The following is a 26,171-nucleotide window of genomic DNA, read 5'->3' on the forward strand; positions in this document are numbered from 1 at the left end:
AATCCACAAAAAGGGAAGAGCGGGTGACAGTAAACCCAACGAATGAGGCGTCCCAGCAGCCAAGCCGGAACCACAGTCGTCCAAGGCCAACGAGCCGGAGAACCCCCAGGAGTAGTCGATGCAGATGACGAGTCACGGATCCACCCCCAGGACGCAGGATCCTCACACGCTCAACAGAGGAGAGAGAGCACAGTGTAGGCACTTCAATGTAGACACGACAAAAGTGCATTTCATGTCATCAAAGAAATAAAAATAATAAAAACCTAACTCTTTGAGTGCCTTTTGTACTATGTGTTAGTTTTAAGTGTAATTACCCATTAAGTGAAGAAATGGATGCAGCCCTGACTGTGTAAGATGCAAAAAGGGATGATGCGAGAAGCAGAAAAATGAAAGAAACCCTAACCGGTATCAGTGAATCCTCACTGTAAATACTTGTGTCAGGACAGGGGCAAAATTGGTTACAGCCCAGTAGGATAAATCAAAGAATTGATGATCACAAACATAATTTTCACTGTTAAAATCAACTGGTCAAAGGTACTATAAAAAAAAAAATAAATGTAAATCAGCACTAAAATGTAAATCAGTGGTTAGTAATCATGTTCATGTCAATGTACCCCTAAGGCATTGTGATTAGTAAAGATTAAAAAAAAAAATTTTGGACAACAGTACTACGTGACCTAACCCACTCACTGTAACCTGGCCTTTTACCTGACTCCAGGAGCCCACAGCACGTCCATCTCAACACACCTTAAGTCTGCACGTGACGTATAACAGGAAAGACAACCATGTACACTCACAAACACAAATTTGTGTAATCAGAGATAGAAATCTGTGGAACCAACGGGACGTATTTATCACCCCCCTTTTGAAGTCGGTGGATTGTTGTTGTTGGTATCGGCCAAATCTGTGGGACCCTTGTGCAGTTTGATATGGTCCCTGTGTACCCATTTGTAGACGGGCGCCTTGTTTTTGTCGGCGATCTTGATCTGATACACGACCAGAGAGATCTTATCTGTAATCAGGTATGGACCCGACCATTTGGGCAAAAGTTTCTTAGCCAGCTTCCCCGAGGTCGCATTGTTGTTACCCGTTTTGGGAGCGAAAATGTAGTACCAGGCCTGGTCACCCACATCGAGTTCGGAATGTGAGGCTTTCTTATCGTAATAAGTTTTTCTGCCTTCAGCTGACTTTCCCAGAGATGCCTGTGCGAACGAGAATGCTGCAAGCAGGTGATTTCTCAGGTCCTGCAAGTATTGGCTGCTCGTACATGCCGGGGCTGTGTCGGACTGAACCTGTCGTTGATACAGCAGGTGAAGCGGTAGGGTCATCTGTCTGCCCGTCATCATTTCAAACGGGGAGACACCTGTAGACTCGTGAGGGGTAGCGCGTATGGCCATGAGGACCAACGGAAGTTTTACATCCCAATCTCGGTGGTTAGCTTTCACATATTTTTTTTAACATGCTAATAACCGTGCGGTTCACCCTTTCGACCTGTCCAGAGGACTGGGGCCGGTGGCTAATGTGGAACTTAGCCTTGACACCCAACAGTTCCCAAAGATGTTTCATCACGTCAGAGGTGAAATGGGTACCCCTGTCCGAGTCGACCCTCGTGGGCAAACCGAAGCGGGCAAAAACGTGATTCAGCAAGAGGATCGCTGTAGTCTTAGCCGTGTCATCAGGTGCTGGCAAACATTCAACCCATTTGGTGAATGCGCAGGTGACAGTCAGTATGTACTTACTCCCTCTGGTGGATTTGGTCAGAGGCCCCACCCAATCGAATTGCAAGTCCGACCACGGAGTGGTCGGCCCTTTTTCTTGTAGGGGAGCTCTGTGCGTAGGGTTGGACGGCTGAAACTGACAACAAACCAAGCAACGCTCGACGTGGTCCGAGATATCACGACGCATCCCCGGCCAATAAGCAACCTGGCACAGGGCACCGAACGTGGCCTTGACGCCTTTGTGACCGGCGGATGGAGAGTCATGAGCCTGCGAGATCATGTCCCTCCTCAGCGGTTTTGGAGTAACAAGGACAGGCGGCGAAGGTGGCTTGGCGGCGTGCATCAGCAGCCCTTCGACGACCCTCAGCGTGGACCGCACACGAAAGAGAGAGCGAAGCTCTGGAACAGAATCAAGCTCGACGGAAGTCGGTAGCTGGGTTTTAGGATCAGAAATATACTTGATCATCCTGCTGATAGCAGGGTCCCGGGATTGAAGACTGACAAGATCGGTATCCGAATAGGCAGGTTGAACGGCCACCGCACCTTTGGGTGGTTCCGAGTCGGACGCTCTAGCAGCCCGAGCTCGAGTAACCACACACACCTGGTTTTCATCAGGGAAAGACCACACATACCCCTCAAGCCACCCGGGTTCGAAAACACCACAGGGGACCATCGGTTGCGCCCTGTTTGGCCAAAGAGTCTGCAAGATCGTTCAACTCCTTTTCAGGACCGGGTGCGCGAGAGTGACCTTTGACTTTACGCCAGTAAATGTGCATGTCAAGTGTAGTCACCAGAATGTCACACGCCCTGAAGAGGGCCTGATTTTTGACGGGCTTCCGGCTAGCGGTCTGGAACCCGTTACTCTTCCACGTTGGTAGATGACACAAGAAACTGAGACGCGCATAGTCCGAGTCAGTGCAAACCACCAGTTCACGGAAGCCATGGTCCCTAGCGCTACGTAGCGCTATCACGATCCCCGCTACTTCAGCATACTGTGAGGTCTTCTCACCCAGAGAGTAACATCGGGACTCCCTGCGGTTACCGTCCACCCAGACGACACCCACGCCCGCACTAGGCGCAGAACCGTGCCGAAAAGCACTGCCATCCACGTATACGGTCGGTAAACCCGCACAGTACGACTGGTCGTAGTAGTGGTGGTTGCGGTTTAGAAGAGCCTGAGGGGGCCTGGCTGGCGGGACTGACGCGATGGCGTCGTCCGAGCAATGTTGGCACGCAGCCAAACCCATGCCAAGAGGGCTACGTCGGTTCTGGGCGTAGCGCACCTCGATGTCGAAACTTTGAAGAGCCAGCAGCCACGAAGCGATTTGGGAATTGGTCACCACACCATCTCTGATGCGCTGACTGTTAAGGAAGGTCACCGGCTGGTGCTGTGTCTCAATGATGATTTTCTGTCCGCCAATGTAGTTCGCAAAGTACTTAACTGCCCACATGGTGGAAAGCAAAGCCTTTTCACAGTCCGAGTATTTCAACTCAGGTCCAGTCAAGAGCTTACTAGCATAGGCCACGACACGCCTGTCGCAGTCATGAATCTGGTAGAGACCAGCACTCAAACAGTAAGCTGAGAAACCAACCTCAAGATGAAACTCCTTGTCACAGTCGGGGAGCGCCAAGCACGGAGCCGAGCACATGGCGGCCTTCAGGTCATCCATGGCCTGCTGATGCTTCTCCGCCCATTCGAACGCCACATCCTTCTTCAACAGATTAGTCAGAGGTCGTGCCAACTCAGCGTAATGTTCCACGAACTGACGCGAGTAGTTGCAGACCCCCAAGAAGCTGCGAAGTTCGGAGACGTTCTTCGGAGGTGTGATGGTGGCAACACCCTGAATCCTGCCAAGCTGAGGCTGCACTCCCTGTGGTCCCACAAGGAGGCCAACGTACTGAACTTGTGACCTGCACCACTGTCCCTTGGCGAGAGAGATCTTAGCACCCGCCGCCGCGAGCTGACCCATGACATGGTCCAGCTCGGCCAGGTGGTCATCCAACGTACGCCGACGAATAAGAATGTCGTCGACATAGATGAGTGTCCCATGCTCTCGAGCATCGGGGCAGGCCTTGTTCAAGAAGATGTTGAACTCAGCCGGCGAGTTGGAATAACCAAAAGGACACCGGGTGAAGGTGTATTGCCGGTTGGCAAAGGAGAACGCAAGTTTGTGTTGGTCCGATTCGTGGACGGGAATCGTCCAGAACCCAGACGCAATGTCAAGGGTGGAAAAATACTTAGCATCTTTCACTTTTGGAAGCTCCTGCTCCAGGCGTGCCATAGGCCACCTAGACAAGGGGACCTGTTTGTTGAGTTGCCGGTAGTCAATTGTAAGTCGCCACTTACCATTAGGCTTCAGTACCGGCCACAACGGAGCCGAGTAGGTGCTGTTGCAGGGTCGAATGACCCCGTTAGCCAAGAGGCTGTCAATGATTTCCTGGACCGGTTCTATGGACGCCAGGGGAATCTTGTATTGCCGCACAAAGGACGGCGGTGCATCTGGCCTGGTAGGAATCTGGACCTCATGGATAGTGGTCAGACCACAGTCCAAGGAGTCAAGTGAAAGAAAATCCTGGTACTTTAGCAAAAGTTGTCTTAGCTGGTCTCGCTCGACATCGTTGGTGAGAGCATCCGCTTGGTCTATGACCTTCTCAATCTGTAACAGAAGTTCCGGGGGTCTACCCGGTGGCTTCGAGAGTGGTGGTGAGGTCGAAATCGCGTCCCCCCGCGAAAGACATGCCACCGAAGGGCGTCCGCCTGTGTCAGGCCACGGTTTGTACGGCTTTGGCTTCCGCACACGTGCAAACAGTTGCCCGGACGCACCGCTGAGTCTAGCGTCAAGGCGTTGGAGACAGTCCAACCCTAAGAGCATGGGCATCGGCATCTCCTCGGTGATGTACACGAGGTGTTTAAAGGACATGCCTCCTATCGAGATTGTGACCTCAGTCGTCGCAGCCGCGGGCGAGGGAGCGCCATAGAACTCGTCAAAATCCTTTGGGCCGGAAATGAGTGTGGGGGGTGAGATGTCCTCCCCCCTTTGTTCGCACATGCTGCTGTAAAGAGCTCCGCTGATGAGCGAGATGTCCGCTCCTGTGTCTAATAATGCGACACAGCGATGTCTCTGATTAACAGTGACCTCCACTGCGGGCCTATTAGATCCCTTTCTCACGACCAGAGGTGCAAGCAAAATTTTCTCAGTTACGGCGGTGGTAGTAGTGGTACTGCGGTCGTCATCTGCGGGTTCATCGCCTAACATCGCCACGGATGGAACGATCGGAGAGGTGTTGTCTCCTTCCTTTGAGGTGTTGTTGTTTTCCTGTGAATCAGAACCTGTGAAAACATCAACCTGCAGCATCCCAGTCTCATTTTGTGGCTTCTCAGGCAAACCCGGAGCTGCCGCCCGTGTCGCCTGAGAATCACGCATGAATTGTTTGACGCCCTCGACGTCTTTCTGAAGGTTGCAGATCATGTTCATCATGTTAGTCATCATTGGAAGGAAAGTGTTTTGCATCGCCTGAAGTTGAGATGATAATTGCATCGTTACCTCTGAGTCCATTTTCCAAAATATCAAATAGTCTTTTCTTGTTTTATTTACCAATTTACTCTTTAAATTTGCCTTCTAATTAGATGTTTATTTAGTAACAACCTTACCTGTAGATTTTTTAAAAGAAGTAGTCACAGGGAAGTTTGGCTGGTGAATGATTATTTTGGGCAAAATTGTTCAATAATGCCAAAAATATCATTGTCATTTGACCTGCCCAAGATGGCGGGTCGAGCTACGTGTCGGGCACCTAAGATGGCGGACCGCCGCGCATGCGTCGTCCGACACCCGGCTTGGATCCCCGTAGCAATCACACGATTCTGAACACTGCAGCGTGTTTCAGAACCGCCGCTAACGTTACCTTAAAGTACTCCGTACCGGAAGGTTTAGCGGATTAAAGGACACAGTTCCGCTGCGTCGGAACGGCTAGAAAGCTGCGCGGGACGCGTTCCCGAGCCTTCTCACCGAGAAGAGTGGCTAGTTAGCTCATCGGCTAATGCTAGCGAACGCCCTGTTGCAACCAGGGTCTCAAAATTGCCTCGATCAACCAACGGGCCTCTCGCTCCGTGATTGAAAGGGTCTCATAAGTGTACGCAATCTGGATTCAGTACCGCTCTGCGGGTGTTCTCGGCTGACAGCGTTCACCGAGCAGTCAAGCAACGGCAGGTGCTAACGAGAATTCCGACTAAGAACAGCGCGAATCCTGCGCTCATCGAATGGAAATAAATTTCCGACGGAGTCTTCAGTCTCTGATTACACAAATGGACGCACACAGTGTCACAAACACCACGACAAACAATAAACAGACGGTTCCAATGCAATAAAACAGGAGAAATGTTTACCCTTAGATGTAGGCCTCAAAATGGCCACCAGCACACGTCAGCACTTAAGGTGTTTTGATGAAACAGCGCCTCCCGTTGGAGGGTGGTGAATGTGCACCCCCCTTTCTAAGAGCTGACTGAGGAAGCGCTCGCCTTTTCCTTTTTCTCTAACACACAGACACAGATAATCCCAAAATGTCTCAAATTCGGCACAAAGTGTAATAAACTGTGCAGATATCAAGCTTGGCTCGCCATATGTAACGGAATCAAAGTGATGTAACTAACCAAGCTGTATGGAGTTGAAAACCATGAACTTCATAACCTTACAGGGGTAATGGGGGCTGTTAATTGGAGTACTCTAAAACAAACCTGACCTCTTTAGGATATTCAGAAGCCAAGTTATAAGCCCACAAAGGTTTAACTGGACTACTTCTTTAAAGTGACACCAGGCCCCGTGACCTTTGGGACATGGTTTGACCCCCTATAGGAATGTGCGATCATCATGAAACGTTCAGATCACTTACAACTCAACAGATTCTACCTTCTTGTAACGTTTCAGCCTGACTGGACCTTGTTTTCACACAAATGGACCCAGAATGATGTGAAATTGTGCTTCGTGCAACATAATTCTGGGTGCCATTTAAAAACCATAAGTGCTAATGACTCCATTCCTTTTTGTGGTTGTAGGGGCTGTTGATTGGAGTACACTAAAACAAACCTGATCTCTCTAGGACATTCAGAAGCCAAGTTATAAGCCCACAAATGTGTAACTGGACTACTTCTTTAAATTGACAACAGATCCGGTGACCTCTGGGACATGGTTTGACCCCCTTAGCAAAGTGCTATCATCATGAAACGTTCAGATCACTTACAACTCAATAGATTCTACCTTCCTGTAACGTTTCAGCCTGATTGGACCTTGTTTTCACACAAATGGACCCAGAATGATGTGAAATTGTGCTTCGTGCAACATAATTCTGGGTGCCATTTAAAAACCATAAGTGCTAATGACTCCATTCCTTTTTGTGGTTGTAGGGGCTGTTGATTGGAGTACACTAAAACAAACCTGATCTCTCTAGGACATTCAGAAGCCAAGTTATAAGCCCACCAATGTGTAACTGGACTACTTCTTTAAATTGACACTGATCCGGTGACCTTTGGGACATGGTTTTACCCCCTTTGGAAAGTGCTATCATCATGAAACGTTCAGATCACTTACAACTCAATAGATTATACCTTCCTGTAATGTTTCAGCCTGATTGGACCTTGTTTTCACACAAATGAACCCAGAATGATGTGAAATTGTGCTTCGTGCCACATAATTCTGGGTGCCATTTACAAACCATAAGTGCTAATGACTCCATTCCTTTTTGTGGTTGTAGGGGCTGTTGATTGGAGTACACTAAAACAAACCTGATCTCTCTAGGACATTCAGAAGCCAAGTTATAAGCCCACCAATGTGTAACTGGACTACTTCTTTAAATTGACACTGATCCGGTGACCTTTGGGACATGGTTTTACCCCCTTAGGAAAGTGCTATCATCATGAAACGTTCAGATCTCTTAAAACTCAATAGATTATACCTTCCTGTAATGTTTCAGCCTGATTGGACCTTGTTTTCACACAAATGAACCCAGAATGATGTGAAATTGTGCTTCGTGCAACATAATTCTGGGTGCCATTTAAAAACCATAAGTGCTAATGACTCCATTCCATTTTGGGGTAATGGGGGCTGTTAATTGGAGTACTCTAAATTAAACATGACCTCTCTAGGATATCCAGAAGCCATGTTATAAGCCACACAAAGGTGTAACTGGAGTACTTATTTAAAGTGACACCAGGCCCGGTGACTTTTGGGACATGGTTTGACCCCCTTAGGAATGTGCGATCATCATGAAACGTTCAGATCACTTACAACTCAATAGATTCTACCTTCTTGTAACGTTTCAGCCTGATTGGACCTTGTTTTCACACAAATGGACCCAGAATGATGTGAAATTGTGCTTCGTGCAACATAATTCTGGGTGCCATTTACAAACCATAAGTGCTAATGGCTTTATTCCTTTTTGTGGTTGTAGGGGCTGTTGATTGGAGTACACTTAAACAAACCTGACCTCTCTAGGATATTCAGAAGCCAAGTTATAAGCCCACAAAGGTGTAACTGGACTTATTCTTTAAAGTGAGACCAGGCCCGGTGACCTTTGGGACATGGTTTGACCCCCTATAGGAATGTGCGATCATCATGAAACGTTCAGATCACTTACAACTCAATAGATTCTACCTTCTTGTAACGTTTTAGCATGATTGGACATTGTTTTCACACAAATGATCCCAGAATGATGTGAAATTGTGCTTCGTGCAACATAATTCTGGGTGACATTTAAAAACCATAAGTGCTAATGACTCCATTCCTTTTTGGGGTAATGGGGGCTGTTAATTGGAGTACTCTCAAACAAACCTGACCTCTCTAGGATATTCAGAAGCCAAGTTATAAGCCCGCAAAGGTGTAACTGGACTACATCTTTAAAGTGACACCAGGCCCTGTGACCTTTGGGACATGGTTTGACCCCCTATAGGAATGTGCGATCATCATGAAACGTTCAGATCACTTACAACTCAATACATTCTACCTTCTTGTAACGTTTCAGCCTGATTGGACCTTGTTTTCACACAAATGAACCCAGAATGATGTGAAATTGTGCTTCGTGCAACATAATTCTGGGTGCCATTTACAAACCATAAGTGCTAATGACTCCATTCATTTTTGTGGTTGTAGGGGCTGTTAATTGGAGTACACTAAAACAAACCTGACCTCTCTAGGACATTCAGAAGCCAAGTTATAAGCCCACAAATGTGAAACTGGACTACTTGTTTAAAGTGACACCAGGCCCGGTGACCTTTGGGACATGGTTTGACCCCCTATAGGAATGTGCGATCATCATGAAACATTCAGATCACTTACAACTCAATAGATTCTACCTTCTTGTAACGTTTCAGCCTGATTGGACCTTGTTTTCACACAAATGGACCCAGAATGATGTGAAATTGTGCTTCGTGCAACATAATTCTGGGTGCCATTTAAAAACCATAAGTGCTAATGACTAAATTCCTTTTTGGGGTAATGGGGGCTGTTAATTGGAGTACTCTAAATTAAACCTGACCTCTCTAGGATATTCAGAAGCCAAGTTATAAGCCCACAAATGTGTAACTGGACTACTTCTTTAAAGTGACACCAGGCCCGGTGACCTTTGGGACATGGTTTGACCCCCTTAGGAAAGTGCTCTCATCATGAAACATTCAGATCACTTACAACTCAATAGATTCTACCTTCTTGTAACGTTTCAGCCTGATTGGACCTTGTTTTCACACAAATGGACCCAGAATGATGTGAAATTGTGCTTCGTGCAACATAATTCTGGGTGCCATTTAAAAACCATAAGTGCTAATGACTCCATTCCTTTTTGTGGTTGTAGGGGCTGTTGATTGGAGTACACCAAAACAAACCTGATCTCTCTAGGACATTCAGAAGCCAAGTTATAAGCCCACAAAGGTGTAACTGGACTACTTCTTTAAAGTGACACCAGATCCGGTGACCTTTGGAACATAATTTGACCCCCTTAGGAATGTGCGATCATCATGAAACTTTCAGATCACTTACAACTCAATAGATTCTACCTTCTTGTAACGTTTCAGCCTGATTGGACCTTGTTTTCACACAAATGGACCCAGAATGATGTGAAATTGTGCTTCGTGCAACATAATTCTGGGTGCCATTTAGAAACCATAAGTGCTAATGACTCCATTCCTTTTTGTGGTTGTAGGGGCTGTTGATTGGAGTACACTAAAACAAACCTGATCTCTCTAGGACATTCAGAAGCCAAGTTATAAGCCCACAAAGGTGTAACTGGACTACTTCTTTAAAGTGACACCAGGCCCGGTGACCTTTGGGACATGGTTTGACCCCCTATAGGAATGTGCGATCATCATGAAACGTTCATATCACTTACAACTCAATAGATTCTACCTTCTTGTAACGTTTCAGCCTGATTGGACCTTGTTTTCACACAAATGAACCCAGAATGATGTGAAATTGTGCCTACGTGCAACATAATTCTGGGTGCCATTTACAAACCATAAGTGCTAATGACTCCATTCCTTTTTGTGGTTGTAGGGGCTGTTGATTGGAGTACACTAAAACAAACCTGATCTCTCTAGGACATTCAGAAGCCAAGTTATAAGCCCACTAAGGTGTAACTGGACTACTTCTTTAAAGTGACACCAGGCCCGGTGACCTTTGGGACATGGTTTGACCCCCTATAGGAATGTGCGATCATCATGAAACGTTCATATCACTTACAACTCAATAGATTCTACCTTCTTGTAATGTTTCAGCCTGATTGGACCTTGTTTTCACACAAATCGACCCAGAATGATGTGAAATTGTGCCTACGTGCAACATAATTCTGGGTGCCATTTACAAACCATAAGTGCTATTGACTCCATTCTTTTTTGTGGTTGTAGGGGCTGTTGATTGGAGTACACTAAAACAAACCTGATCTCTCTAGGACATTCAGAAGCCAAGTTATAAGCCGACAAATATGTAACTGGACCACTTCTTTAAATTGACACCAGATCCGGTGACCTTTGGGACATGGTTTGACCCCCTTAGGAAAGTGCTATCATCATGAAACGTTCAGATCACTTACAACTCAATAGATTCTACCTTCCTGTAACGTTTCAGCCTGATTGGACCTTGTTTTCACACAAATGAACCCAGAATGATGTGAAATTGTGCTTCATGCAACATAATTCTGGGTGCCATTTAAAAGCCATCAGTGCTAATGACTCCATTCCTTGTTGGGATAATGGGGGCTGTTAATTGGAGTACTCTAAAACAAACCTGACCTCTCTAGGTCATTCAGAAGCCAAGTTATAAGCCCACAAATGTGTAACTGGACTACTTCTTTAAAGTGACACCAGATCCGGTGACTTTTGGGACATGGTTTGACCCACTTAGGAATGTGCGATCATCATGAAACGTTCAGATCACTTACAACTCAATAGATTCTACCTTCTTGAAACGTTTCAGCCTGATTGGACCTTGTTTTCACACAAATGGACCCAGAATGATGTGAAATTGTGCTTCGTGCAACATAATTCTGGGTGCCATTTAAAAACCATAAATGCTAATGACTCCATTTCTTTTTGAGGTAATAGGGGCTGTTAATTGGAGTACTCTAAAACAAACCTGACCTCTTTAGGATATTCAGAAGCCAAGTTATAAGCCCACAAAGGTTTAACTGGACTACTTCTTTAAAGTGACACCAGGCCCGGTGACCTTTGGGACATGGTTTGACCCCCTATAGGAATGTGCGATCATCATGAAACGTTCAGATCACTTACAACTCAACAGATTCTACCTTCTTGTAACGTTTCAGCCTGACTGGACCTTGTTTTCACACAAATGGTCCCAGAATGATGTGAAATTGTGCTTCGTGCAACATAATTCTGGGTGCCATTTAAAAACCATAAGTGCTAATGACTCCATTCCTTTTTGTGGTTGTAGGGGCTGTTGATTGGAGTACACTAAAACAAACCTCATCTCTCTAGGACATTCAGAAGCCAAGTTATAAGCCCACAAATGTGTAACTGGACTACTTCTTTAAATTGACAACAGATCCGGTGACCTCTGGGACATGGTTTGACCCCCTTAGGAAAGTACTATCATCATGAAACGTTCAGATCACTTACAACTCAATAGATTCTACCTTCCTGTAACGTTTCAGCCTGATTGGACCTTTTTTTCACACAAATGGACCCAGAATGATGTGAAATTGTGCTTCGTGCAACATAATTCTGGGTGCCATTTAAAAACCATAAGTGGTAATGACTCCATTCCTTTTTGTGGTTGTAGGGGCTGTTGATTGGAGTACACTAAAACAAACCTGATCTCTCTAGGACATTCAGAAGCCAAGTTATAAGCCCACAAATGTGTAACTGGACTACTTTTTTAAATTGACACCGATCCGGTGACCTTTGGGACATGGTTTTACCTCCTTAGGAAAGTGCTATCATCATGAAACGTTCAGATCACTTACAACTCAATAGATTCTACCTTCCTGTAACGTTTCAGCCTGATTGGACCTTGTTTTCACACAAATGAACCCAGAATGATGTGAAATTGTGCTTCGTGCCACATAATTCTGGGTGCCATTTACAAACCATGAGTGCTAATGACTCCATTCCTTTTTGTGGTTGTAGGGGCTGTTGATTGGAGTACACTAAAACAAACCTGATCTCTCTAGGACATTCAGAAGCCAAGTTATCAGCCCACAAATGTGTAACTGGACTACTTCTTTAAATTGACACCGATCCGGTGACCTTTGGGACATGGTTTTACCCCCTTAGGAAAGTGCTATCATCATGAAACGTTCAGATCACTTACAACTCAATAGATTCTACCTTCCTGTAACGTTTCAGCCTGATTGGACCTTGTTTTCACACAAATGAACCCAGAATGATGTGAAATTGTGCTTCGTGCAACATAATTCTGGGTGCCATTTAAAAACCATAAGTGCTAATGACTAAATTCCTTTTTGGGGTAATGGGGGCTGTTAATTGGAGTACTCTAAATTAAACCTGACCTCTCTAGGATATTCAGAAGCCAAGTTATAAGCCCACAAATGTGTAACTGGACTACTTCTTTAAAGTGACACCAGTTCCGGTGACCTTTGGGACATGGTTTGACCCCCTTGGGAAAGTGCTATCATCATGAAACGTTCAGATCACTTACAGCTCAATAGATTCTACCTTCTTGTAACGTTTCAGCCTGATTGGACCTTATTTTCACACAAATGGACCCAGAATGATGTGAAATTGTGCTTCGTGCAACATAATTCTGGGTGCCATTTACAAACCATCAGTGCCAATCACTCCATTCCTTTTTGTGGCTGTAGGGGCTGTTGATTGGAGTACACTAAAACAAGCCTGACCTCTCTAGGACATTCAGAAGCCAAGTTATAAGCCCACAAAGGTGTAACTGGACTACTTCTTTAAAGTGACACCAGGCCCGGATACCTTTGGGACATGGTTTGACCCCCTATAGGAATGTGCGATCATCATGAAACGTTCAGATCACTTACAACTCAATAGATTCTACCTTCTTGTAACGTTTCAGCCTGATTGGACCTTGTTTTCACACAAATGGACCCAGAATGATGTGAAATTGTGCTTCGTGCAACATAATTCTGGGTGCCATTTACAAACCATAAGTGCTAATGACTCCATTCCTTTTTGTGGTTGTAGGGGCTGTTGATTGGAGTACACTAAAACAAACCTGATCTCTCTAGGACATTCAGAAGCCAAGTTATAAGCTCACAAATGTGTAACTGGACTACTTCTTTAAAGTGACACCAGATCCGGTGACTTTTGGGACATGGTTTGACCCACTTAGGAATGTGCGATCATCATGAAACGTTCAGATCACTTACAACTCAATAGATTCTACCTTCTTGAAACGTTTCAGCCTGATTGGACCTTGTTTTCACACAAATGGACACAGAATGATGTGAAATTGTGCTTCGTGCAACATAATTCTGGGTGCCATTTAAAAACCATAAGTGCTAATGACTCCATTCCTTTTTGGGGTAATGGGGGCTGTTGATTGGAGTACACTAAAACAAGCCTGACCTCTCTAGGACATTCAGAAGCCAAGTTATAAGCCCACAAAGGTGTTACTGGACTACTTCTTTAAAGTGACACCAGGCCCGGTGACCTTTGGGACATGGTTTTACCCCCTTAGGAAAGTGCTATCGTCATGAAACGTTCAGATCACTTACAACTCAATAGATTCTACCTTCCAGTAACGTTTCAGCCTGATTGGACCTTGTTTTCACACATATGAACCCAGAATGATGTGAAATTGTGCTTCGTGCAACATAATTCTGGGTGCCATTTAAAAACCATAAGTGCTAATGACTCCATTCCTTTTTGTGGTTGTAGGGGCTGTTGATTGGAGTACACTAAAACAAACCTGATCTCTCTAGGACATTCAGTAGCCAAGTTATAAGCCCACAAATGTGTAACTGGTCTACTTTTTTAAATTGACACCGATCCGGTGACCTTTGGGACATGGTTTTACCTCCTTAGGAAAGTGCTATCATCATGAAACGTTCAGATCACTTACAACTCAATAGATTCTACCTTCCTGTAACGTTTCAGCCTGATTGGACCTTGTTTTCACACAAATGAACCCAGAATGATGTGAAATTGTGCTTCGTGCCACATAATTCTGGGTGCCATTTACAAACCATGAGTGCTAATGACTCCATTCCTTTTTGTGGTTGTAGGGGCTGTTGATTGGAGTACACTAAAACAAACCTGATCTCTCTAGGACATTCAGAAGCCAAGTTATCAGCCCACAAATGTGTAACTGGACTACTTCTTTAAATTGACACCGATCCGGTGACCTTTGGGACATGGTTTTACCCCCTTAGGAAAGTTTTATCATCATGAAACGTTCAGATCACTTACAACTCAATAGATTCTACCTTCCTGTAACGTTTCAGCCTGATTGGACCTTGTTTTCACACAAATGAACCCAGAATGATGTGAAATTGTGCTTCGTGCAACATAATTCTGGGTGCCATTTAAAAACCATGAGTGCTAATGACTAAATTCCTTTTTGGGGTAATGGGGGCTGTTAATTGGAGTACTCTAAATTAAACCTGACCTCTCTAGGATATTCAGAAGCCAAGTTATAAGCCCACAAATGTGTAACTGGACTACTTCTTTAAAGTGACACCAGTTCCGGTGACCTTTGGGACATGGTTTGACCCCCTTAGGAAAGTGCTATCATCATGAAACGTTCAGATCACTTACAACTCAATAGATTCTACCTTCTTGTAACGTTTCAGCCTGATTGGACCTTGTTTTCACACAAATGGACCCAGAATGATGTGAAATTGTGCTTCGTGCAACATAATTCTGGGTGCCATTTACAAACCATAAGTGCCAATCACTCCATTCCTTTTTGTGGCTGTAGGGGCTGTTGATTGGAGTACACTAAAACAAGCCTGACCTCTCTAGGACATTCAGAAGCCAAGTTATAAGCCCACAAAGGTGTAACTGGACTACTTCTTTAAAGTGACACCAGGCCCGGATACCTTTGGGACATGGTTTGACCCCCTATAGGAATGTGCGATCATCATGAAACGTTCAGATCACTTACAACTCAATAGATTCTACCTTCTTGTAACGTTTCAGCCTGATTGGACCTTGTTTTCACACAAATGGACCCAGAATGATGTGAAATTGTGCTTCGTGCAACATAATTCTGGGTGCCATTTACAAACCATAAGTGCTAATGACTCCATTCCGTTTTGTGGTTGTAGGGGCTGTTGATTGGAGTACACTAAAACAAACCTGATCTCTCTAGGACATTCAGAAGCCAAGTTATAAGCCCACAAATGTGTAACTGGACTACTTCTTTAAAGTGACACCAGATCCGGTGACTTTTGGGACATGGTTTGACCCACTTAGGAATGTGGGATCATCATGAAACGTTCAGATCACTTACAACTCAATAGATTCTACCTTCTTGAAACGTTTCAGCCTGATTGGACCTTGTTTTCACACAAATGGACCCAGAATGATGTGAAATTGTGCTTCGTGCAACATAATTCTGGGTGCCATTTAAAAACCATAAGTGCTAATGACTCCATTTCTTTTTGAGGTAATAGGGGCTGTTAATTGGAGTACTCTAAAACAAACCTGACCTCTCTAGGATATTCAGAAGCCAAGTTATAAGCCCACAAATGTGTAACTGGACTACTTATTTAAAGTGACACCAGATCCAGTGACCTTTAGGACATGGTTTGACCCCCTTAGGAAAGGGCGATCATCATGAAACGTTCAGATCACTTACAACTCAATAGATTCTACCATCCTGTAACGTTTCAGCCTGATTGAACCTTGTTTTCACACAAATGAACCCAGAATGATGTGAAATTGTGCTTTGTGCAACATAATTCTGGGTGCCATTTAAAAACCATAAGTGCTAATGACTCCATTCCTTTTTGGGGTAATGGGGGCTGTTGATTGGAGTACACTAAAACAAGCCTGACATCTCTAGGACATTCAGAAGCCAAGTTGTAAGCCCACAAAGGGGTTACTGGACTACTTCTTTAAAGTGACACCAGGCCCGGTGACCTTTGAGACATGGTTTTACCCCCTTAGGAAAGTGCTATCGTCATGAAACGTTCAGATCACTTACAACTCAATAGATTCTACCTTCCAGTAACGTTTCAGCCTGATTGGACCTTGTTTTCACACAAATGAACCCAGAATGATGTGAAATTGTGCTTCGTGCAACATAATTCTGGGTGCCATTTAAAAACCATAAGTGCTAATGACTCCATTCCTTTTTGTGGTTTTAGGGGCTGTTGATTGGAGTACACTAAAACAAACCTGATCTCTCTATGACATTCAGAAGCCAAGTTATAAGCCCAAAAATGTGTAACTGGACTACTTTTTGAAATTGACACCGATCCGGTGACCTTTGGGACATGGTTTTACCTCCTTAGGAAAGTGCTATCATCATGAAACGTTCAGATCACTTACAACTCAAAAGATTCTAACTTCCTGTAACGTTTCAGCCTGATTGGACCTTGTTTTCACACAAATGAACCCAGAATGATGTGAAATTGTGCTTCGTGCAACATAATTCTGGGTGCCATTTAAAAACCATAAGTGCTAATGACTCCATTCCATTTTGGGGTAATGGGGGCTGTTAATTGGAGTACTCTAAATTAAACCTGACCTCTCTAGGATATTCAGAAGCCAAGTTATAAGCCAACAAAGGTGTAACTGGACTTATTATTTAAAGTGAGACCAGGCCCGGTGACCTTTGCGACATGGTTTGACCCCCTTTAGGAATGTGCGATCATCATGAAACGTTCAGATCACTTACGACTCAATAGATTCTACCTTCTTGTAACGTTTCAGCATGATTGGACATTGTTTTCACACAAATGAACCCAGAATGATGTGAAATTGTGCTTCGTGCAACATAATTGTGGGTGACATTTAAAAACCATAAGTGCTAATGACTCCATTCCTTTTTGGGGTAATGGGGGCTGTTAATTGGAGTTCTCTCAAACAAACCTGACCTCTCTAGGATATTCAGAAGCCAAGTTATAAGCCCGCAAAGGTGTAACTGGACTACATCTTTAAAGTGACACCAGGCCCTGTGACCTTTGGGACATGGTTTGACCCCCTATAGGAATGTGCGATCATCATGAAACGTTCAGATCACTTACAACTCAATAGATTCTACCTTCTTGTAACGTTTCAGCCTGATTGGACCTTGTTTTCACACAAATGAACCCAGAATGATGTGAAATTGTGCTTCGTGCAACATAATTCTGGGTGCCATTTACAAACCATAAGTGCTAATGACTCCATTCATTTTTGTGGTTGTAGGGGCTGTTGATTGGAGTACACTAAAACAAACCTGACCTCTCCAGGACATTCAGAAGCCAAGTTATAAGCCCACAAATGTGAAACTGGACTACTTGTTTAAAGTGACACCAGGCCCGGTGACCTTTGGGACATGGTTTGACCCCCTATAGGAATGTGCGATCATCATGAAACATTCAGATCACTTACAACTCAATAGATTCTACCTTCTTGTAACGTTTCAGCCTGATTGGACCTTGTTTTCACACAAATGGACCCAGAATGATGTGAAATTGTGCTTCGTGCAACATAATTCTGGGTGCCATTTAAAAACCATAAGTGCTAATGACTAAATTCCTTTTTGGGGTAATGGGGGCTGTTAATTGGAGTACTCTAAATTAAACCTGACCTCTCTAGGATATTCAGAAGCCAAGTTATAAGCCCACAAATGTGTAACTGGACTACTTCTTTAAAGTGACACCAGGCCCGGTGACCTTTGGGACATGGTTTGACCCCCTTAGGAAAGTGCTCTCATCATGAAACGTTCAGATCACTTACAACTCAATAGATTCTACCTTCTTGTAACGTTTCAGCCTGATTGGACCTTGTTTTCACACAAATGGACCCAGAATGATGTGAAATTGTGCTTCGTGCAACATAATTCTGGGTGCCATTTACAAACCATAAGTGCTAATGGCTTTATTCCTTTTTGTGGTTGTAGGGGCTGTTGATTGGAGTACACTAAAACAAACCTGACCTCTCTAGGATATTCAGAAGCCAAGTTATAAGCCCACAAAGGTGTAACTGGACTTATTCTTTAAAGCGAGACCAGGCCCGGTGACCTTTGGGACATGGTTTGACCCCCTATAGGAATGTGCGATTATCATGAAACGTTCAGATCACTTACAACTCAATAGATTCTACCTTCTTGTAACGTTTCAGCATGATTAGACATTGTTTTCACACAAATGAACCCAGAATGATGTGAAATTGTGCTTCGTGCAACATAATTCTGGGTGCCATTTAAAAACCATAAGTGCTAATGACTCCATTCCTTTTTGTGGTTGTAGGGGCTGTTGATTGGAGTACACCAAAACAAACCTGATCTCTCTAGGACATTCAGAAGCCAAGTTATAAGACCACAAAGGTGTAACTGGACTACTTCTTTAAAGTGACACCAGATCCGGTGACCTTTGGGACATAATTTGACCCCCTTAGGAATGTGCGATCATCATGAAACTTTCAGATCACTTACAACTCAATAGATTCTACCTTCTTGTAACGTTTCAGCCTGATTGGACCTTGTTTTCACACAAATGGACCCAGAATGATGTGAAATTGTGCTTCGTGCAACATAATTCTGGGTGCCATTTAAAAACCATAAGTGGTAATGACTCCATTCCTTTTTGTGGTTGTAGGGGCTGTTGATTGGAGTACACTAAAACAAACCTGATCTCTCTAGGACATTCAGAAGCCAAGTTATCAGCCCACAAATGTGTAACTGGACTACTTTTTTAAATTGACACCGATCCGGTGACCTTTGGGACATGGTTTTACCCCCTTAGGAAAGTGCTATCATCATGAAACGTTCAGATCACTTACAACTCAATAGATTCTACCTTCCTGTAACGTTTCAGCCTGATTGGACCTTGTTTTCACACAAATGAACCCAGAATGATGTGAAATTGTGCTTCGTGCAACATAATTCTGGGTGCCATTTAAAAACCATAAGTGCTAATGACTAAATTCCTTTTTGGGGTAATGGGGGCTGTTAATTGGAGTACTCTAAATTAAACCTGACCTCTCTAGGATATTCAGAAGCCAAGTTATAAGCCCACAAATGTGTAACTGGACTACTTCTTTAAAGTGACACCAGTTCCGGTGACCTTTGGGACATGGTTTGACCCCCTTAGGAAAGTGCTATCATCATGAAACGTTCAGATCACTTACAGCTCAATAGATTCTACCTTCTTGTAACGTTTCAGCCTGATTGGACCTTGTTTTCACACAAATGGACCCAGAATGATGTGAAATTGTGCTTCGTGCAACATAATTCTGGGTGCCATTTACAAACCATAAGTGCCAATCACTCCATTCCTTTTTGTGGCTGTAGGGGCTGTTGATTGGAGTACACTAAAACAAGCCTGACCTCTCTAGGACATTCAGAAGCCAAGTTATAAGCCCACGAAGGTGTAACTGGACTACTTCTTTAAAGTGACACCAGGCTCGGATACCTTTGGGACATGGTTTGACCCCCTATAGGAATGTGCGATCATCATGAAACGTTCAGATCACTTACAACTCAATAGATTCTACCTTCTTGTAACGTTTCAGCCTGATTGGACCTTGTTTTCACACAAATGGACCCAGAATGATGTGAAATTGTGCTTCGTGCAACATAATTCTGGGTGCCATTTACAAACCATAAGTGCTAATGACTCCATTCCTTTTTGTGGTTGTAGGGGCTGTTGATTGGAGTACACTAAAACAAACCTGATCTCTCTAGGACATTCAGAAGCCAAGTTATAAGCCCACAAATGTGTAACTGGACTACTTCTTTAAAGTGACACCAGATCCGGTGACTTTTGGGACATGGTTTGACCCACTTAGGAATGTGCGATCATCATGAAACGTTCAGATCACTTACAACTCAATAGATTCTACCTTCTTGAAACGTTTCAGCCTGATTGGACCTTGTTTTCACACAAATGGACCCAGAATGATGTGAAATTGTGCTTCGTGCAACATAATTCTGGGTGCCATTTAAAAACCATAAGTGCTAATGACTCCATTCCTTTTTGGGGGTAATGGGGGCTGTTGATTGGAGTACACTAAAACAAGCCTGACCTCTCTAGGACATTCAGAAGCCAAGTTATAAGCCCACAAAGGTGTTACTGGACTACTTCTTTAAAGTGACACCAGGCCCGGTGACCTTTGGGACATGGTTTTACCCCCTTAGGAAAGTGCTATCGTCATGAAACGTTCAGATCACTTACAACTCAATAGATTCTACCTTCCAGTAACGTTTCAGCCTGATTGGACCTTGTTTTCACACATATGAACCCAGAATGATGTGAAATTGTGCTTCGTGCAACACAATTCTGGGTGCCATTTAAAAACCATAAGTGCTAATGACTCCATTCCTTTTTGTGGTTGTAGGGGCTGTTGATTGGAGTACACTAAAACAAACCTGATCTCTCTAGGACATTCAGTAGCCAAGTTATAAGCCCACAAATGTGTAACTGGACTACTTTTTTAAATTGACACCGATCCGGTGACCTTTGGGACATGGTTTTAGCTCCTTAGGAAAGTGCTATCATCATGAAACGTTCAGATCACTTACAACTCAATAGATTCTACCTTCCTGTAACGTTTCAGCCTGATTGGACCTTGTTTTCACACAAATGAACCCAGAATGATGTGAAATTGTGCTTCGTGCCACATAATTCTGGGTGCCATTTACAAACCATGAGTGCTAATGACTCCATTCCTTTTTGTGGTTGTAGGGGCTGTTGATTGGAGTACACTAAAACAAACCTGATCTCTCTAGGACATTCAGAAGCCAAGTTATCAGCCCACAAATGTGTAACTGGACTACTTCTTTAAATTGACACCGATCCGGTGACCTTTGGGACATGGTTTTACCCCCTTAGGAAAGTGCTATCATCATGAAACGTTCAGATCACTTACAACTCAATAGATTCTACCTTCCTGTAACGTTTCAGCCTGATTGGACCTTGTTTTCACACAAATGAACCCAGAATGCTGTGAAATTGTGCTTCGTGCAACATAATTCTGGGTGCCATTTAAAAACCATAAGTGCTAATGACTAAATTCCTTTTTGGGGTAATGGGGGCTGTTAATTGGAGTACTCTAAATTAAACATGACCTCTCTAGGATATTCAGAAGCCAAGTTATAAGCCCACAAATGTGTAACTGGACTACTTCTTTAAAGTGACACCAGTTCCGGTGACCTTTGGGACATGGTTTGACCCCCTTAGGAAAGTGCTATCATCATGAAACGTTCAGATCACTTACAACTCAATAGATTCTACCTTCTTGTAACGTTTCAGCCTGATTGGACCTTGTTTTCACACAAATGGACCCAGAATGATGTGAAATTGTGCTTCGTGCAACATAATTCTGGGTGCCATTTACAAACCATAAGTGCCAATCACTCCATTCCTTTTTGTGGCTGTAGGGGCTGTTGATTGGAGTACACTAAAACAAGCCTGACCTCTCTAGGACATTCAGAAGCCAAGTTATAAGCCCACAAAGGTGTAACTGGACTACTTCTTTAAAGTGACACCAGGCCCGGATACCTTTGGGACATGGTTTGACCCCCTATAGGAATGTGCGATCATCATGAAACGTTCAGATCACTTACAACTCAATAGATTCTACCTTCTTGTAACGTTTCAGCCTGATTGGACCTTGTTTTCACACAAATGGACCCAGAATGATGTGAAATTGTGCTTCGTGCAACATAATTCTGGGTGCCATTTACAAACCATAAGTGCTAATGACTCCATTCCTTTTTGTGGTTGTAGGGGCTGTTGATTGGAGTACACTAAAACAAACCTGATCTCTCTAGGACATTCAGAAGCCAAGTTATAAGCCCACAAATGTGTAACTGGACTACTTCTTTAAAGTGACACCAGATCCGGTGACTTTTGGGACATGGTTTGACCCACTTAGGAATGTGCGATCATCATGAAACGTTCAGATCACTTACAACTCAATAGATTCTACCTTCTTGAAACGTTTCAGCCTGATTGGACCTTGTTTTCACACAAATGGACCCAGAATGATGTGAAATTGTGCTTCGTGCAACATAATTCTGGGTGCCATTTAAAAACCATAAGTGCTAATGACTCCATTTCTTTTTGAGGTAATAGGGGCTGTTAATTGGAGTACTCTAAAACAAACCTGACCTCTCTAGGATATTCAGAAGCCAAGTTATAAGCCCACAAATGTGTAACTGGACTACTTATTTAAAGTGACACCAGATCCAGTGACCTTTAGGACATGGTTTGACCCCCTTAGGAAAGTGCGATCATCATGAAACGTTCAGATCACTTACAACTCAATAGATTCTACCATCCTGTAACGTTTCAGCCTGATTGGACCTTGTTTTCACACAAATGAACCCAGAATGATGTGAAATTGTGCTTTGTGCAACATAATTCTGGGTGCCATTTAAAAACCATGAGTGCTAATGACTCCATTCCTTTTTGGGGTAATGGGGGCTGTTGATTGGAGTACACTAAAACAAGCCTGACCTCTCTAGGACATTCAGAAGCCAAGTTATAAGCCCACAAAGGTGTTACTGGACTACTTCTTTAAAGTGACACCAGGCCCGGTGACCTTTGGGACATGGTTTTACCCCCTTAGGAAAGTGCTATCGTCATGAAACGTTCAGATCACTTACAACTCAATAGATTCTACCTTCCAGTAACGTTTCAGCCTGATTGGACCTTGTTTTCACACATATGAACCCAGAATGATGTGAAATTGTGCTTCGTGCAACATAATTCTGGGTGCCATTTAAAAACCATAAGTGCTAATGACTCCATTCCTTTTTGTGGTTTTAGGGGCTGTTGATTGGAGTACACTAAAACAAACCTGATCTCTCTATGACATTCAGAAGCCAAGTTATAAGCCCAAAAATGTGTAACTGGACTACTTTTTGAAATTGACACCGATCCGGTGACCTTTGGGACATGGTTTTACCTCCTTAGGAAAGTGCTATCATCATGAAACGTTCAGATCACTTACAACTCAAAAGATTCTAACTTCCTGTAACGTTTCAGCCTGATTGGACCTTGTTTTCACACAAATGAACCCAGAATGATGTGAAATTGTGCTTCGTGCAACATAATTCTGGGTGCCATTTAAAAACCATAAGTGCTAATGACTCCATTCCATTTTGGGGTAATGGGGGCTGTTAATTGGAGTACTCTAAATTAAACATGACCTCTCTAGGATATCCAGAAGCCATGTTATAAGCCCACAAAGGTGTAACTGGACTACTTATTTAAAGTGACACCAGGCCCGGTGACATTTGGGACATGGTTTGACCCCCTTAGGAATGTGCGATCATTATGAAACGTTCAGATCACTTACAACTCAATAGATTCTACCTTCTTGTAACGTCTCAGCCTGATTGGACCTTGTTTTCACACAAATGGACCCAGAATGATGTGAAATTGTGCTTCGTGCAACATAATTCTGGGTGCCATTTACAAACCATAAGTGCTAATGGCTTTATTCCTTTTTGTGGTTGTAGGGGCTGTTGATTGGAGTACACTAAAACAAACCTGACCTCTCTAGGATATTCAGAAGCCAAGTTATAAGCCAACAAAGGTGTAACTGGACTTATTATTTAAAGTGAGACCAGGCCCGGTGACCTTTGGGACATGGTTTGACCCCCTATAGGAATGTGCGATCATCATGAAACGTTCAGATCACTTACGACTCAATAGATTCTACCTTCTTGTAACGTTTCAGCATGATTGGACATTGTTTTCACACAAATGAACCCAGAATGATGTGAAATTGTGCTTCGTGCAACATAATTGTGGGTGACATTTAAAAACCATAAGTGCTAATGACTCCATTCCTTTTTGGGGTAATGGGGGCTGTTAATTGGAGTTCTCTCAAACAAACCTGACCTCTCTAGGATATTCAGAAGCCAAGTTATAAGCCCGCAAAGGTGTAACTGGACTACATCTTTAAAGTGACACCAGGCCCTGTGACCTTTGGGACATGGTTTGACCCCCTATAGGAATGTGCGATCATCATGAAACGTTCAGATCACTTACAACTCAATAGATTCTACCTTCTTGTAACGTTTCAGCCTGATTGGACCTTGTTTTCACACAAATGAACCCAGAATGATGTGAAATTGTGCTTCGTGCAACATAATTCTGGGTGCCATTTACAAACCATAAGTGCTAATGACTCCATTCATTTTTGTGGTTGTAGGGGCTGTTGATTGGAGTACACTAAAACAAACCTGACCTCTCCAGGACATTCAGAAGCCAAGTTATAAGCCCACAAATGTGAAACTGGACTACTTGTTTAAAGTGACACCAGGCCCGGTGACCTTTGGGACATGGTTTGACCCCCTATAGGAATGTGCGATCATCATGAAACATTCAGATCACTTACAACTCAATAGATTCTACCTTCTTGTAACGTTTCAGCCTGATTGGACCTTGTTTTCACACAAATGGACCCAGAATGATGTGAAATTGTGCTTCGTGCAACATAATTCTGGGTGCCATTTAAAAACCATAAGTGCTAATGACTAAATTCCTTTTTGGGGTAATGGGGGCTGTTAATTGGAGTACTCTAAATTAAACCTGACCTCTCTAGGATATTCAGAAGCCAAGTTATAAGCCCACAAATGTGTAACTGGACTACTTCTTTAAAGTGACACCAGGCCCGGTGACCTTTGGGACATGGTTTGACCCCCTTAGGAAAGTGCTCTCATCATGAAACGTTCAGATCACTTACAACTCAATAGATTCTACCTTCTTGTAACGTTTCAGCCTGATTGGACCTTGTTTTCACACAAATGGACCCAGAATGATGTGAAATTGTGCTTCGTGCAACATAATTCTGGGTGCCATTTACAAACCATAAGTGCTAATGGCTTTATTCCTTTTTGTGGTTGTAGGGGCTGTTGATTGGAGTACACTAAAACAAACCTGACCTCTCTAGGATATTCAGAAGCCAAGTTATAAGCCCACAAAGGTGTAACTGGACTTATTCTTTAAAGCGAGACCAGGCCCGGTGACCTTTGGGACATGGTTTGACCCCCTATAGGAATGTGCGATTATCATGAAACGTTCAGATCACTTACAACTCAATAGATTCTACCTTCTTGTAACGTTTCAGCATGATTAGACATTGTTTTCACACAAATGAACCCAGAATGATGTGAAATTGTGCTTCGTGCAACATAATTCTGGGTGCCATTTAAAAACCATAAGTGCTAATGACTCCATTCCTTTTTGTGGTTGTAGGGGCTGTTGATTGGAGTACACCAAAACAAACCTGATCTCTCTAGGACATTCAGAAGCCAAGTTATAAGACCACAAAGGTGTAACTGGACTACTTCTTTAAAGTGACACCAGATCCGGTGACCTTTGGGACATAATTTGACCCCCTTAGGAATGTGCGATCATCATGAAACTTTCAGATCACTTACAACTCAATAGATTCTACCTTCTTGTAACGTTTCAGCCTGATTGGACCTTGTTTTCACACAAATGGACCCAGAATGATGTGAAATTGTGCTTCGTGCAACATAATTCTGGGTGCCATTTAGAAACCATAAGTGCTAATGACTCCATTCCTTTTTGTGGTTGTAGGGGCTGTTGATTGGAGTACACTAAAACAAACCTGATCTCTCTAGGACATTCAGAAGCCAAGTTATAAGCCCACAAAGGTGTAACTGGACTACTTCTTTAAAGTGACACCAGGCCCGGTGACCTTTGGGACATGGTTTGACCCCCTATAGGAATGTGCGATCATCATGAAACGTTCAGATCACTTACAACTCAATAGATTCTACCTTCTTGTAACGTTTCAGCCTGATTGGACCTTGTTTTCACACAAATGAA

This window comes from Nothobranchius furzeri, chromosome 7 (assembly GCF_043380555.1).
Source record: "Nothobranchius furzeri strain GRZ-AD chromosome 7, NfurGRZ-RIMD1, whole genome shotgun sequence".
NCBI classification, from domain to species: domain Eukaryota; kingdom Metazoa; phylum Chordata; class Actinopteri; order Cyprinodontiformes; family Nothobranchiidae; genus Nothobranchius; species Nothobranchius furzeri.